This window comes from Thamnophis elegans, chromosome 8, assembly GCF_009769535.1.
Source record: "Thamnophis elegans isolate rThaEle1 chromosome 8, rThaEle1.pri, whole genome shotgun sequence".
NCBI lineage: Eukaryota > Metazoa > Chordata > Lepidosauria > Squamata > Colubridae > Thamnophis > Thamnophis elegans.
Window position 1 is genome coordinate 28434688 of NC_045548.1, and position 17058 is coordinate 28451745.

The window sequence follows — 17058 nt, forward strand, 5'->3', positions numbered from 1 at the left end:
GTGAAGCTGCTCGTGGGGATTAACGCGGGCAGCATTTTGCACATGTTGAAAAAGTTTAATGCTGCTGCTATTGGGAACGAAACTTGTCCTAGAAACTTTGCGGTTTCAGAATCGCCTGCTACCTTCCCACTCTCCTTTTCAAGAAATACCCACTTCCCTTCTCAACGTTGCAGGTCCTGACCTCCAACCAACCACCCCCGGCAGCGGGAGGTCAGGGCTTCCGGTTCCCAGAGGAAGGGGGCGCTGTTGGAAGTGAAGCTACGAAAGTAGAAGCTGCCTCCGCCGCGTCGGGAGAGCCGGAGTTGCTTCTCAGCAACAGCTGCCGCCGCCTCCACCCCCTCCTCTCTCTCTCCCTTTTCCCTAGCCGGGTCTCCGGCGGCCGCCATGTTAGGTCGGGATGATGAACTGGGGCTGCCTTGAAGGGGACCCGACGCCTCGCCGCCCGCCTCCTGGTGCGCGTGTGGAAAGGCGAGCATCCCGGCTCCTCCCTCTCCTCTCGGCCTGGGCTTGCGATACGGCCTCTGGAGGCGACGGTAGGGCTCGCCGTTTCCCTGGGAGTCCCTGGCCGGAGGCTATGGGGCGCTTGTGGCAGGGCTGAGCACGTCGGACTGTAGCTGAGTCCGAGGAGTAGCAGAGACGCGAGTCCCCCCCTCCACACAGCGAGATTCGCCGCCGGACCAACTCCGCTTGTTCTGAAGCGGAAGCGAGAGCGCCCTCTCCCCTGCGAGGGGGAGGCTCGGCGGTTTCTCCCGGAGTGACCCACGGACAGCAGGTGAGGAGACTTTCCAGCGCTTCCTCCTCCTCCCCGAGCCTTTCCCTCTCCGCTCTTGTTGCGCGGCGGCGCCGGCGCCTAGGGAGCTCTAGGCCCCGCACGATCCTGCCCGTGGGGGAAGCTGCTCGGTCCGCTTCGTAGCAGCCTCGCGCCTGCAAGTAGTAGCTTTGGGAGACCTGCGCGGGACGAGGAGGGTCTCCCTTCTCCCCCCCAAAAAAAGTTTTTACTGGAAGTTTTCCCCTCCTCTCTACTTGGCAGGGTTTTTCCACGAGCGATTGCGAGTGCAGCCCTCGCGCGGCGTGGAAAGCCTTCAAAGGCTTCCTTTCGGCATTTCGTCCTTTAAAAAAAAGCCCTGGGATTCTCTTTCTTCTCCCATTTCCCTTCCGGTGGCCCGTTTGTTTTCTCCTTGCTTTGCTTGTTCCTGCGAGTCTGAGGCCAGCGGGAAGGGGGGGGTGAGAGGGGGGGAATCGTTGTGACCGACTTTCCCGACAAGTTGTTGCACTCGGATTTGTTTGGTTTTTCTTTTTTCAATCCCTTTTGTTTTCGTTGGAAAGGCGGAGGAGGAAATAGGATACGGGGAGGTTCGAATCGTTCGTTGCTCTCCCTTCGTTGTCACTTTTCCTGCTAAGTGGTCGACTAGATAAGTTCGTGCCCCGTGATTGTACGTAGATCGTCTCAAGTGTGTCTTTTGTTGCTAAGATTACAAAGGTCGTTTCTCATGGCTTGGGCGTAAATCGTTTTAAGCAGAGCAGGGCTGCAACAAAAGTAGCAAAAAGTAGCGTTGTAATCGAGAATAACTGAGCATTGATTTTTTTAACTTCGGTCCCAATGTAGATGTAGCTTATTTGCCAACCAATTAAGTGAGAAACTTGAGCCAGGTTTTAAGACTCATTAAATTTTAATATGAGATTTATAAAAAAAAAACTTGGACTTCAAGTCCTTGCCTTTTTTCTTCTGTTGTGGTAAATGGTTTATATTGTACAATAATACAAGGAAAATAGACAATTAGGGAAATACTGTACTTTAGATTGGAAAGACAATGTACAATACAACATATACAGGATTTGCATTGATTTCTGTTAAATTTCTTTGTGTCACCTTCTGACACATTTTGATCAATTTCTCCTAATTACTATCAAAACACTTTGACAAACTTTATATTTTATTTTTAAAAAAGAAGTAAACATTTGTCTACCTAGGAAAGTGAATGTGCATCCCATTCCATATCCTATGTATATTTGGATTTTAAATTATGGGATTTGGCTTTAGCCTCATAGTTAATATATGTATTGGGAATTCATGTACATTTTGTAAGAGACTCCCATTGCATATCTTAAAAGGGAGAACTTAAATTATTTGTGTGCACTACTTCAAGTTGTATTAAATAAGGCATACTATCTAATAAAATATTACAAATTAAATTATTAGTCAAAGTAACTTACAATGAATTAAGTCAAAACAATTTAACATATTACACTTTGTAAAGCAGTAGAGAAAATGTTTCATTAATGTGATATAGACAAGACCTAAAATAAATTCAAGGAGAGGTTCTTTGGGCTTAATAAAATCATCAGTACTTTAGAAGCTCAAATTTGTTTAAAACAGTGTTGTGATACCTTATTAGTGTACACAATTTGCACAAAGTCTAGACCCTAGAGATGTTTCTACTTGGTGTAGGCAATACTGAGGTAGAGGGTCCTTTTCTCTGACTTGATATAAGGGAATTTCAAGTTAATCCAATTTAAACATTGTAAAGATTTGTTAAAAATATGTCTTTTAGTCCAACAATTAATATACTATTCTGAAAAATCACTATTCAGTATGCATTTATATGTGACTTAAGGGCTTCTAAGGAGAAAAAAGCCTAATCTACTGTCCAAATGTAACACAGGAACCTTTTTAAAATAAGTATTTATGGAAAAAGCTAGAATTGTTTACAAATGCTATAAGTCATGTAATTTATATAAATAATTTCACAATTAAAACTTTCTAATCAACTGTGAAGTTGGGCGTGGTATTTTAAACTAATTAACCACTATATACTTATACTTCTGATTATAATCTTGTGAGGTGAAATATCTAATGTCAAAACTGATTTGGACAGTATGAATTATTTAGAATTTCAGCCTGTTAAAGAACAAACAAATCTTACACCTGGATTGCTACCAATGATAGCAGCTAACAAGCAAAGTTTTCACCTTTAGCTTGTTTTGTGTTAAGGTCTGAATCAGACCTTCTGATTTTCCTTGCAAATCAGAATCATAAGTCAAGAATATGATTGTTTGTTTTTGCTAAACCAGAATATAACTCACTGCATTATCCAATCCAGACCAGTTCTGTTGTATAAATAAAGCATAGGTGAAAGAGAATGTACAAAGTATGTATTAAGCCTCTTTGCATGATGTCTGGAGAACATGATCTAAAGAAGGCAGGAGGAATTTAACTTCAAACCGGTTCTGTTTGGAGCCACATTGAATTCAATTAGGGTTCATTGTTTGGGATGCTAACTACTTTTCAAGTTCATGTGACCTGCTTACTTCCGGTGTGTGCCATGTGAACAAGGCCAGTGTTTTCCCAGTTGTTATAACAATTACAATTTTATATCACTATTTTGATAAAAGAACATTGTAAGAACAATGAATTTTAAGTATTCATTTCTTCTATAAATTCCAAACTTTTAGACATCTTGGAAAGTTTTCATTGTTTCTTATATTCTATAATGACATAACACTTTAAAAAAGTATCTCATTTAAAAGCAAAGCAGAAGAAACAAGCAGTATTTTTGAAGTTTGGTAAGCATCCTAGGCTGAGTTATTGCTTAAGAATCACTGACACAGCAGAGGAATTTTGATACTATTATAGATTGGGGAATCTATACTGGCTAAGTGCATGCATTTGAAAGCATTTCCATTTATTTTAATGCAACATCTAATAAACTCACCAACATAAAAATATTAAACCTCAGATTTTGTGTATTTATGCCTTTCATGTGTGCCTTTTTTAACCATTTCTTTATTTTGTTTTAATGTATGGAGTCTTTTGTTTAATCTGAAAAATATTTTGAGTTGACTAAAGTGCTTCAACCTTGCTGCATATTTCTGGCAATATGTTGTCTTGGAAACACACCTCCTACCTACTCTCATTTTATCTGAGAATTTACATGATTTGATACTTGCATTGATAATTCTAGGTATGCAATGACAAATATGATCTGTTATGTTCCAAACCAGCAACATTTAGTTAGCTATATTTGAATAATCTACATTTGAATAATCTATTCTCACCTGTAATTCATTCTCCATACCATATTTGCCTTGGAAAATTATATTTCCCTTTTTCCTTTGGACATTCCTATAGATTCTGAGATAGGACTGCCACAATTTCTCCTACAGGTGAATCCATAATCAGAAATAGGAATCCTAGAAATATGCCTAATTTCTCAGCATCTTGATGGTATCAGTAGCCTGTCAGTCAGGTTATTTTTCAGCTTCTGGTCTTAGGGCCATGGCATATTATGAAGTCCTTGAATCACAGCATATTCTTTTCCTGGCCTTTCTCATCTTGCACATATGCATGCACACACATCACACCCTCTTTCCCTAGCCTCCCTGAGCTCACACACATTGCAGCATTCCCAGAAATCAGGCACCAAGTCTCCCAGGGCCTCCCCCATTACCCACAGCACACCTGTGCTTCTTACCTGGGACTCTCCACTTAAGAACCCATGTGTCTGGAGTTAGAGTGGCAACCAGGATTGCAGTTAATAAGTGATGATGTGATGTGATATCACACTTTACAACCACATCACATAGTAATGGAAATTCCAGTTCCAATTGTGCTAATAAACCAAGAATTACCTGTTACCTTGATAAATGAAATTTCTGAAGATAGAACCGTTTCACCTGAATTAAAAATACATATTGATCACTCTCTCTCTCCATTTAGCAGGTCAAAGCAACAGGCTTATAAACCTACCGTATATACTCGAGTATAGGCCGACCCGAATATAAGCCGAGGCACCTAATTTTACCACAAAAAACTGGAAAAGTTATTGACTCGAGTATAAGCCTAGGGTGGGAAATGCAGCAGCTACCGGTAAATTTCAAAAATAAAAATAGATACCAATAATGTTTTTGAATATTTATTTCAAAGAAAAACAGTAAACTAGCGGTGTATTCAATGAAATACTTCACTCACCTCATGATGCTGATGTCCCGCTGTGATGATGATGTCCCGTGCAGCCGCGGGAGCGATGTCCCGCCTCCTATGACACACGGCACAGTGATTCCTATCATTGGATCACTGTACCAGAGGAGGTGGGACATCGCTATGTGGCTGCTTGCCATAACAAGGAGGAGGTGGGACATCGTTGCAGAGCGGCAGGAGGGGGAGGAAGGGGAATCGTAAGACAGCCCTGCATTACATTAGAACGTGAGGAGGGGGGATGGTGCGGTGCGCGCTGCGCGGCAAACTGACACAGAGGGAGGGGAAACTCACAGGGGCGCCGGGCCATTCACAAGTGTCACCCAGCGGCATGGCCCCGCCCCTTTTTCTCCTCCATTTCGGGCAAATTTTTCACTGACTCGAGTATAAGCCGAGGCGGCTTTTTTCAGCCCAAAAAGTGGGCTGAAAAACTAGGCTTATACTCGAGTATATACAGTAATAAATAATCCAATGTGTCAGTCATATGGCCAATCATAGCCAACATGATTAAGTTTTAAAAGGAAAGTATGGCATAAAGTCAAAGGCAGTATTTATAATAGATGTCCCAAAGGTACTTTTTCAAAAGGCAACTGGACTTTGTTTTTCCTTGAAGATGTTTCGCTTTTCATCCAGGAAGTTTCTTCAGTTGTGACTCAGAACTTCCTGGATGAAAAACAAAATGTCTTCAGGAAAAATAAAGTCCAGTTGCCTTTTGAAAAAGCACCTTTGGGACAACCATGACCTGGATGAGTGAGAATCTTCATAGACAGTTATACAGAGCTGTGGCAACAGTACCAACCCTCTTAAATCATAGTATGGCATGTTAATGCACCCATGCCAGTTAAACATAGATGAAATCCATTGAGTGTAGTGGTGGGAAAGCATAGTATGCTCTATTCTATATCATTTCATGGCATGTAATAAAATCACCAAAGTGGGGGGGGGGGAGGAATTTTTGCATAGATAGATTTAAATCCTCTTATGCCACTTCATTGTACAACTTCTCTTATTTGTCATTTTACCTACATACTGTAAACAGATAGGCTCCATCAGGAGCCAGGTTGAAGAGAATAGAAACCTTTTGCAAACCAGGAACTCAGCAACTAGAAGAAACAATAAAGAAATAATGACTGCCCTTGCACTGTAACGCCTATTAACTCATTATACAAGTTTAGTGATCATGAAAGAAGTCCCAATTCATTTTTGCATACCTGGGGAAAGAGCAATTATGACAGAATCAAAAGAGAGGAAGTTGGCAAAAGTCAAGCCTGTAGTATGAAGAAACTCCTATATATTGACCCAAGTCACTGAGTTTTTACTATCTTTCTAGTCATCACTGAAAAACTTCACAATTTAATATCAGGACTCTTATTATACCTGTTAATTAAGATGCCCTGTCCTATGCTACAGAAGAGGACTTTAATGCAGAAAAATCTTGTGCCAATTAGAGAGGTGAATCAATCACAGGGATTCTCTGAAGACGTGAAGTTCCAGTCAATCAATCAGATGTTTATGGGCTAACCAGTTTCCAGTAAAATGTAATGCAATTTAACCAGTGATTACGAATTCAGAGTCCTGATAACAGAAGAGTTCATCAGAGTTATATTTAAGCATCTAACCTGAATAGATTTTACTAAACGTTATTAGAGATAGAAAATAAAAGCAGTATGTTCTTTGCCTGTACATGACTGACAGGAACGAGCAAATGAGCTATGGTGCTCCATAGTTTGATGCTCCTATGCCATCACTTATTACAATTAACTCTCATAGAAAAGTCTCCTTGGAGGAACAGTTAAAAATGCTCTGGTTATTACTGCTGGTCATACAATGGACTTTGTAATTTACATGAAAAAAAATGATTTGAGGAAGGTTTTGTTATTTGCATTTTTTAAAAATATAAATAGTTACATATGGTACTTAAATATTGTATGTGAACTAGAGAGCAAAATGTTTATTTCTAAGACAGGATTAAGAGTGGTTTTGCTTTGGTGCTCTTTTATACCTTACCCCTTATGCAGTGATTGCCTCTTTCCCTCCAAAAAGTTGAAGTTTTTGTGTGTATACATAGTGCAATATTCTCATATTGTGCCAATGCAAGAGAGATTAGATAATAAGTTTTCAATCAACTCAATCAAGACGGATGGACTAAGTTTCTTGGCATTTTCCTTTATTTTTCTGTTCCACATAAACCTCATAATTACATTGTCAAGCAGCTATTTCATCTGGTCATTTCATCTTCAGATCAGGAAGGTGTCACAAATTTCAATCTCTAGATAGAAACATTTAAAATGCCAATCTCTTTTAAAGATTTTGCCAATGTAGGATCCTGAATGGATGAGTCTTCTAGGTACAACATGCCCTCTCATTTGGGTCAATTTGTTGAGTGAATGTTTCAGAAATTATAAACAGGACATTATTCTGGATCAGGAATAGGATGTACATTCATTAGCTCCTGCTGAACAGAGATGATCCATCATGCCCTCATTACAGTTTCTAAATGTTTGCCAAATATTTCTGTGAACAACTCCAGTGTATTTGCACCACATGATCCACATTTCATATAAATTAATAGCAACTTAGTCTTTCTTGAGCTGTTTATTGGCACTACATATTCTAGAATATTTGTAATATCTCCCAATTTATTAGGAGGACTGGATGTCAATAATCTCAATTAACTCTAAACTAGCTAATGTTTTTGTATAGAACTTAAATGGGGTTTTATAATGTGGTAGTCATGTTAGCTATAGCAAAAATAAAGAAAGAAAATCCCTCAAAATTTTGGGGGAATTTTTATAGTTTTACACATTTACTATTATATTTGATTTTTTTGCCTTCTGACTCTTTCATCAGAGATAACCTCAACATAGAATATAATATCCTCTCTCACGTCATCATATATAAATAGATACTTATAGTAATTCTTTATATATTATTAAAAAATGTTGCAGTTCACATATGTAACATGATTAAGTTTAACTGTCATAGAAATGTATCCTGTCTGGCAAAACAGCAAATCTATTCTTCTACAGGAAAAACTACAAGGCTTGGGGTTTAAAGCACTGCAACACTGTGTTGATATGAGCAATACTGAAGATATCTGAACCCTTTAGAAATTCAAATTAGTGATATAAGACAGAAAAATGTTTGAAATGTCTAATATTGCTGTTTTCTTGAATCAGTGTATCAGTAAAAAGGCAACCAATTAACCAAACTTTAATTGCCGTGGTAATGAGGATGATGATGATGTCATCTATTAAGTTGGTCCAACTCTTGGTGATTTTATGGGTCAGGTTTCTCCACGTGTTCCAATCTTGCACTATTTCTTTGAGTTTTTCTATGTTCTGTTGTCAGCTTTGATAGTGTCCAGCCACCTTGTTCTTTGATGGCCTGGTTTCCTTTTACCACAATTCTTCTAAACATAATTGCTTTCTCCAGTGAATTCCCCCACCTGACATGGCAAAGTGAGAGACAGTTTTGTGATTTTGCCTTCTAGTGACATTTCTGATGTTATGAGCTCCAGTACTTGCTTGTTAGTCATCTTTGCTGTCCAATTTGCATAGCAATTATTAATACAAAAAGATACTATTTATTTATTCATTACATTTATATCTCACTTTTGTTTGGGATCTCAAAGAAGCTTATATGAGGATTATTTTTCAATTTTTTAATCACCACAATCCTGTGAGTTACATTTCACTGAGAAAAAGTAACTAAAATACCAGTGTCATGATATTTAAAATTGCTAGGGCAATTAAAATTTATGATGTAAGTATCTTTCAGTCCTAAAATCTGATTGAAGCCACATTAAAAATGACTTAGTTCAGTGCAGGAGCATGTAATCACTTTCATCTAATACATGTACTTGGCTTTCGAGTAAGTTATTAAGGATTACATTTAAATAATTAATGTGGACAGGGCAAGGGCAAAAATTAAGTTTATTTAATTCAGTGTAAATATATAATTAAAATTAATTCAAATAAAGCACTTAATAGGGTTATTCCATTGAATAGTTTTCTGTCACACTATATATAATTAGTCAACAATGTGCATATCAGCTCTCAATAATCAGTTTAATTCAGGATTGACTGCAATGTAGAGTAAAACTTTTATAAACTGTTTATTCAATAGAGGCAATAGATTCTTACTCAATAATCACTAAGTTCTTTTGAATTTAAGATGGCTTTTTTTCTATTTCTTTCAATATATTAGATATGTTTGCATAGTGTATATGGTACCTGTGTGAAGTGAAATTATTAATGAAGAGCTATTTAATTTACCAGTATCTTATATCATATCGTGTGTGTATTTAATGTTACATATTTCTTATAAACATATTGAATAAATAATAAATTCCATAGGAATTAATCTACTTACATTGTGAGTAACCCCATTTAATTCTGTGGGATTTATTTCTGAGTTGATGTGCATTGTATTGCACTATTGCTAAAGTATTAGAATCTTTAACAATTCACAATTTTGTAAATAGTTGTTTATAATTGGTAATAATACAAAATATTCTTCATGTAAAAAAGGCAAAAGGGTAACTGAAGATGCAATATTCAATTAGTGCATTTTAAAAATAAAATATACCCATGTTTGGTTTTGTTTTCAAATATGACTTAAGCCATAAGGCCACCAAACCTTTAGTCTCTTCCGGAAACATTCTCTATTTACTTAGCTTCATTTAAATAGGCCCAACTGTGTTTTTTTAGAAAATCTTGCTGCAATTTCTTGGTGACTGAAGCACATTGTCAGTCAACTCAGTATTCCCCATGCCAACTAACAGTCCTTAATAGAGCAATTCAGCTCAATGAATAGTTCTTACACTTTAAGGACACAATTGGTTAGCAGAAAGAGTGCCAAATTGATTTAACTTTGCATGAGTGTGAAAGAAGTTGTAAAAAGGCACTGTGAACTGGTGTTGGCATAATTTTGGGCTGTTCTAATTTGATAAATACTCCTATTTAACCAAATATGAATAGAACAATTTCATTACATTATGTTTACATCTTTTAAAATTGTGGTGTTTTGTTTTTTTTAAAAATATAATTTAATCCATTCTCCTTCAAAAATGATTTATGCATTTAAGCCACTACATGTGTCACACCAATTGTTCACATGCAGAATATGAATAGTACTGGGATGTGATTAGACATGGTAACTGAGCTAAACATTGAAGCTATCATGTCTTGCCTGCCCTTCCTTTGTCAAAGTGCTGCTTTTTAATATATTAAAATAACAGTCCATTACTAGATTTTTTTAATTACACCAAGCCAATTACAGCAGAGAAAAGATAATGTTTTATTAGATTGATGTAATTCTTTATACTGAATCCAGAATAGAAAGAAAAAAGCCAAGTAGGCATAGGCAGACAAAGCCAAGTCTGCCTATCAGAGTCTGTCAGTCAAAGATGGAAATACTATGTTTTGCTTTTCTTAATGTGCATGATAGAGTTGACTTTTCTATATCTGCTTTTTAGTTGGGAAAGGAAGTGACAGACCATTAAAGGAAACTGCCTCTGTTCCTGTATATAAGTTACTATGTCATTTGTTTTTCATTTGCTTTCCCGGTACATGGAAGATAATAAAACAAGAGGAGAGGTCGAAATGCTGACATGCAGAAGGGAAGAATGAATGCTACAGGATAGGAAGTGGGAATATTATAAATGGAAGCATCCTTTTTTCTTTTTATGTTTCCTGTTCACATTCTTAGTAAATTGCCGTCGTTTGTATATTAATCCATAAGGTTAGTGAGTTTATTGTTATTGTTTTCAAAAAAAGTCATTTTCAAGGACAGAAAGCAGAAAAAGTAGTCGAGTCTTGAGGTGACGAGGCCTTGAGTGACCGTTTGAAGTGCCTCCCGATCCAGATAGGGCCGCAACTGGTGCACCAGGCGGACCTGGGCAAAGGCCCCCCCTGGTCACAGCTGACAAGTGATGTTCTAATGTCAGCTGCGGGTCCAGGAGGACACCCAAGTTGCGGACCCTCTCTGAGGGGGTGTAAGGTTTCACCCCCCAGGCTTAGAGATGGAATATCTGGACTGTCCTTGGGGGGCAACATCCACAGCGACTCGGTCTTGTCAGGATTGAGTGCGAGTTTGTTCACTCCCATCCAGACCCTGACAGCTTCCAGGCAATGGCACATCACTTCCACCACTACACTGAGTTGGCAAGGGGCGGAGAGATACAACTGAGTATCATCCGTGTATTGATGGTATTTAATCCTGTGCCAGCGAATAATTTCACCCAGTGGCTTCATGTAGATATTGAATAGGAGGGGGGACAAGACCGAGCCCTGCGGCACCCCAAATTTAAGGGGCCTAGGGGTCGACCTTTGTCCTCCAACCAACACCGACTGCGACCTGCTGCAGAGGTAAGAGGAGAACCACCGTAAAACAGTGCCTCCCACCCCCACCTCTTCCAGCCGTCGCAGAAGAATACCATGGTCGATGGTATCAAAGGCCGCTGAGAGGTCAAGGAACACCAGGATAGAGGAATGTCCTCTATCCCTGGCCCGCCAGAGATCATCGGTCAGCGCGACCAAGGCGGTTTCGGTGCAGTAACCAGGCCTGAAACCAGACTGAAAGGAGTCTAGATAATCTGCTTCATCCAAGGTCCGTTGGAGTTGAAGGGCCACCAACAACCTTCAACTTCTCAACAACCTTCCCCAAAAAAGGGAGGTTGGAGACTGGACGATAGTTTTTAAGGATAGCTGGGTCCAGAGAAGGCTTCTTAAGGAGGGGTCTCACCACTGCTTCCTTCAAAGGTTGCGGGAAATATCCCTCCTGCAGAGACGTGTTCATGATCCTCTGGAGCCAGCCTCGTGTTACCTCCCTGCTGGTTGAGACCAACCAGGAGGGGCACGGGTCCAGTAAACAGGTGGAGGAACTCATCGCTCCCATGGCCTTGTCCACTTCCTCTGGGGTGACAAGCTGGAACTCATTCCAAGAAGTCTGATCAAGGCCCGCAATCGGCATCTCCGCTGGTACTGTCCAAATGGAGTCAAGGTCCGTCCGAATCTGAGTGATTTTGTCCGACAGAAACAGAGAAAATTCCTCAGCCCTTCCCTGTAAGGGTTCCCCCACGTCCTCCCCTTTCAGGAGGGAGCGGTTATCCTAAACAGGGCAGCCGGGTGAGATTCTGCAGATGCAATGAGAGCGGAAAAATGTGTACATTTTGCCGCCCGTATCGCCACTAAATAAATCCTAATAAAGGCTCTTAGTTGTGTTCGGTCGAATTCGGAGTTGCTAGCCCTCCAACGTCGCTCTAGGCGTCTCTTGGCGCTTCATCTCCTGGAGTTCCTCGGTAAACCAAGGTGCCTTCCTGGATCCACTGCCGCGGAGAGGCCGCAAAGGCGCAAATCGGATCTAGTGCCTCAGTCGCTGCTGTATTCCAGGCGTCAACCAAGGACTCTGTTGGATTGTGGGCAAGAGAGTCAGGTATCTCCAAGCTCCTTCTGAAATCTCAATGGGTCCATCAGGCACCTGGGGTGGAACCACTTAATCGGTTCCACCTCCCTGCGGTGGGGGAGTAGCTTCCAGAAATCAAGTCTCAGCAGGAAGTGATCTGACCATGACAAGGGCGAGGTCTCTATTCCCCTTAGTTCAAGATCACGTCTCCACTGCCCCGAGAGAAATACGAGGTCGAGCGTGTGTCCCGATGTATGAGTCGGACCCTGAATTACCTGGGTCAAGTCCATGGTTGTCATGGAAGCCATGAACTCTTGGGCCCCATCAGAGCGTTCACCTAGAGATGGCAGGTTGAAGTCCCCCAGTACTATCAGTCTGGGGAACTCAACTGCTAGTCCGGCTACTGACTCTAAGAGCGCAGGCAGGGCTGTTGTGACGCGGCTGGGAGGTAGGTACGTCAAAAACAAGACCACTTGACCCCCTAGGTCCAACTTCACGAGAAGAGACTCACACCCACAGTCTCTGGAGCAGGGATCCTGCGAGGGACTAATGACTCTCAGATAATAGCTGCCACTCCCCCACCCCTTTCTCTGGTGTCGTGGTTGGTGGAGCACCTGAAACCCTTCTGGGCACATTTCTGAGAGTGGGACTCCTCCCTCGTGGCCCAGCTAGGTTTCAGTAATACATGCCAGGTCTGCCCCTCGTCTAATATTAAGTCCCAGATGAGGGGAGCTTTATGAATCACAGACCTGGCATTTAGCAGCAGCAACCTGAGACCAGGGCCCTGACTTCTCTTTTCACCAGGTCCTTGAGTTGAGCTTACAGGGCTGGAACAAGGGATCGCTGTGATGTAGCGAACCCTCCTTCCCCGGTAATAGCTAGCCCTGTAGCTCCTGTCATACCTGCCCCTCCCAGTTGTAACCGAGATGCTCCGGCCCGTCCCCATCCCTGTAGACCCCTCCTCACCTTCCATAGCCCCCGTTCTTCACGGCAGGCCATTCGTACCATTCACTCTAGGATGAGAGGCGGGCCTGGGCCTCCATCCACTTCTGCTTCTGCACTCAGTGGAGGGGGCTCCAGGCTGCACTCTCAGTCCTCTCATGTATACCGCACAGGCATTCTCCTCATACATACCCCACTGTAACCATTAAAAACATACAATAGTAAAATAATACAAAAATATAAAATTAAATTAATTTAAAACGTGGGATCATTCATCTTCATACATACAACCACACATTCCGCATACAAAATTTGCGCAGGTGTTAATTTCGTGTAAGTGGCTCATGCAGTTCAAATAGCTGGAAACAAGTGATAGTGCAGAGGGAGAATGTCTCGTCTTCCCTTCTCTCCTGTGGACCTGGAACGGTGCAAAAAAAGGGGTTCAGAGTCTGGGGTGGCTGAGGCGGATTGAAGTGGGGGCATGCGTTGGCTGAAAGGGCGATTAAGTCCCCACCTGCGTCTTCACCTTCCGTCGCCTCCTTCCACTGAAAGAATGTAATAGAAAACAAGCTGCAGGCGTTACCGGTATACCAAAGGATTTTCATACTCGCTGCAGAGGTGGTTTTTTTGAACGAATAAAGCGGAGGAGGAAACGGAGAAGAGCAGGTGAGAGATGCTCCAGCCAGGTCAGGAATGGAGGTCACTGGGAAAGGTGTTCGGCCAGTTTCCAGGTGCCCTGCCTATCCAAAATTTGTAGCGCTGAAAGTGAGATGGACTGAATAATGGCGCTGTCTGAGGCGGCACTCCTGGGGCAGCAGCCGGTGGCGATGGTCGCAATAGATGGAGCCGTGATCGAAAGTCCAGAAGCCGCGTTTGAAGGAGCCAAGTGTCGAGTAACAAGTTCGCGGAAGGCGGTTCGCTTCCATCCTCTCTCTATCACAGTTATTGGGCAAGATAGTCTCTTGCATTGGGATTGTCCCATGGGCCAGGCTTCACCTTCGGCCTCTCCAGTGGGAGCTCATCCCCTTTCAGAGGGGGTGATTGAGCAATTCTCTTCGGACCCTCCGTCTCCTGGCGGGAGTCCAGGTCTCTCTGGCGTGGTGGCTTTCCCCAGCCATTCAGCGGGGCTGCTGCTTCTGGGAGCTGGACAGGGTGACCGCCACCACAGACGCGAGTCTGTTCGGGTGGGGGACCCTGGTGGGTTCTCGGATGGCTCAGGGCAGGTGGATGGCCTCGGACCTCCGCCACAACATAAATTGGCTGGAGCTGAAGTCCGCACGCCTGGCTCTGCGTCACTTTCAGTCCTCGGTGGAGGGGTGACACGTCCTCCTCCTGATGGACAATGGGGGGACCCACTTGCGGGGCCTCTGGCTGGAGGCTCTGCAGCTGGGTGGCTGGGCGGAGAGACACCTGCTGTCCTTGGTGTCGGAACACATCTCCAGGCTTTCCAACGTCCAGGCAGATTGGCTGAGTCGGGCGACTCTGGACAATGGCGAGTGGCAGCGCCACCCATTGCTGTTTCGGAGGATCTGTCAGAGGTTCGGGACTCCTCTGGTGGATCTGTTTGCATTGTCCGCGAACTCCCAATTTCCTCGGTTTTTCACCCATTTCCAGTCCAGGTCGGCGGAGGGCACAGATGCACTCAGGAGCCGGTGGCCCCTGGGCCTTCTTTATGCATTCCCTCCCATTCCCCTCATCCCAGGGACCATCAGGAAGGTGGTGGCGGAGAGGGCCCTGGTCATTGTGGTGGCCCCTTATTGGCCCAGGAGGCCCTCGTTCGCAGACCTAGTCCAGCTATCGGTGGTCCCTCCGTGGAGGGTTCTGCGGGGGGAGGTGGTCTTGCCGAGGTGGCGCAGTGGTTAGGGTGCAGTACTGCAGGCCACTTCAGCTGACTGTTATCTGCAGTTCAGCGGTTCAAATCTCACCGGCTCAAGGTTGACTCAGCCTTCCATCCTTCCGAGGTGGGTGAAATGACGACCCAGACTGTGGGGCGATATGCTGACTCTGTAAACTGCTTAGAGAGGGCTGAAAGCCCTATGAAGTGGCATATAAGTCTAACTGCTATTGCTATTGCTGCAGGGGGATCTGGTTCACCCGGAGCCCCAGTGGCTCCATCTGACTACTTGGCTCTTGAACAGCGGCTTCTGAGGGGGGCTAATCTGTCCTCTGGCATCATTCGTACCATTGAGGCGTCTCAGCATCCATTGATGACCCGCATTTACAATTCCACCTAGATGGCCATTGTCCGGTGGTGCTCTCCTCTGGGCATTTCTCCCGATAGGGCCACCATTCCTAACATCTGGATTTCCTCCAGAAGGGCCTTGAAGGCGGGCTTTCGCAGAATACGTTGCGCCGCCATGTGGCGGCTTTGTCTTTGATCCTTGGGGGGGGGGGATAGGGTCTTCTTCCCTCTCCCATGTTCCCCTGATCAAGCGTTTTCTGAAGGGGGCGGCTAATCTCAGGCCTCCCACCCACCCACAGGTTCCCCATGTGGGATCTTTCCCTGGTGCTCAGGGCCTTGACGGGGGCCCCATTTGAACCTCTCCGGTTGGTTCATCTATGGTTCTTGTCTCTGAAGGTGGTCTTCCTGGTGGCGGTTATCTCCACCCGATGTATTTCAGAACTGGGCGCCCTGTCTTCCAGGGACGACCTTTGCCATTTTCACCAGGACAGGGTGGTGCTTCGCCTTGATCCTACCTTCATCCCGAAGGTGAATACTCCCTTTCATAGGGCTCAGGAGATCATCCTGCCCAACTTTTGCCAGGGTCCGTCCAATGATAGGGAGAGGCTCTGGCATCGGTTGGACGTCCGCTGCGCTCTGTGGATATACCTCTGGCGGACCGAGGGGGTCCGCAGGTCGGAGGCCTTGTTTGTTTCGTTCCAGCCGGGGAAGCTGGGTTCTAGGGTGTCCTTGGCTACCATCGGCCGTTGGCTGCGTCAGGCCATTGTGGAAGCTTACGGGGCTTCGGGTCATCCAGCCCTGTCGGGAATCACGGCCCATTCTACCAGGAGTGCCGCAACCATGGCAGCATGGGCCACGAGGGCCCCGTTTGAGGACATCTGTCGTGCAGCCACTTGGGCTTCTCCGATGCCTTTCATCCGACATTATCGTCTGGATGCCTTCGCGTTTGCGGATGCGACGTTTGGTCGGAGGGTGGTGGCTGATGCTTCCCTTGGGTCCTAGTGGTTTCTTGTTCTTCCTCCCTGGGACTATAGCTTGGGTATGTCCCACAGGTTACCACTCCCTCCTCTCCTCTGGAAAAAGAATGTTGGTCTTACCTGAACGTGTCTTTTAAGAAGAGGGGAGGGAGTGGTCACGCCCTGAGTTGTGTTCGTTGGGGCCAAGGGGAGGGCCGGGGTGGTCCCGGGGGTTTGGTTGCTGTTGTTTTTTTGTTGTTTCAGTTGTACCGTTCGACTTCGAGAAACTAGGCCAGGATTGGAAGGCACCAGTATTTAAGGCTTTGCTCTCAGTCTTTGGACCAATCAGGCTTTGAGAATACCCAAAGGTGACCACTCTCTCCCCTCTTCTTAAAAGACATGTTCAGGTAAGACCAATGTTCTTTTTCAAAATTATTCCTGAAGGTTTATAGGGAGAAGTAATACCTGTGTATAGAAATGTTTAAACTATGGATGGCAAGGCATTCTACTCTAGTGAAAAGATTCACAACAATTTTATATGTTTTAAAATATTTTATAGTTCTGGTTATGGTTCATGTAGTTTCTCATTCACATTC

General features: G+C 43.7%; 1 protein-coding gene across 1 annotated transcript in view; it reads left to right on the top strand.

Moving 5' to 3' along the window:
* Positions 1-221: 221 nt before the first annotated feature.
* Positions 222-17058, top strand: part of YES1 (YES proto-oncogene 1, Src family tyrosine kinase) — a 59720-nt gene continuing 42883 nt past the window's right edge. Inside the window, 1 exon segment of the mRNA XM_032222674.1 lies at positions 222-772. The gene's annotated coding sequence lies outside the window, so the exon portion shown is untranslated.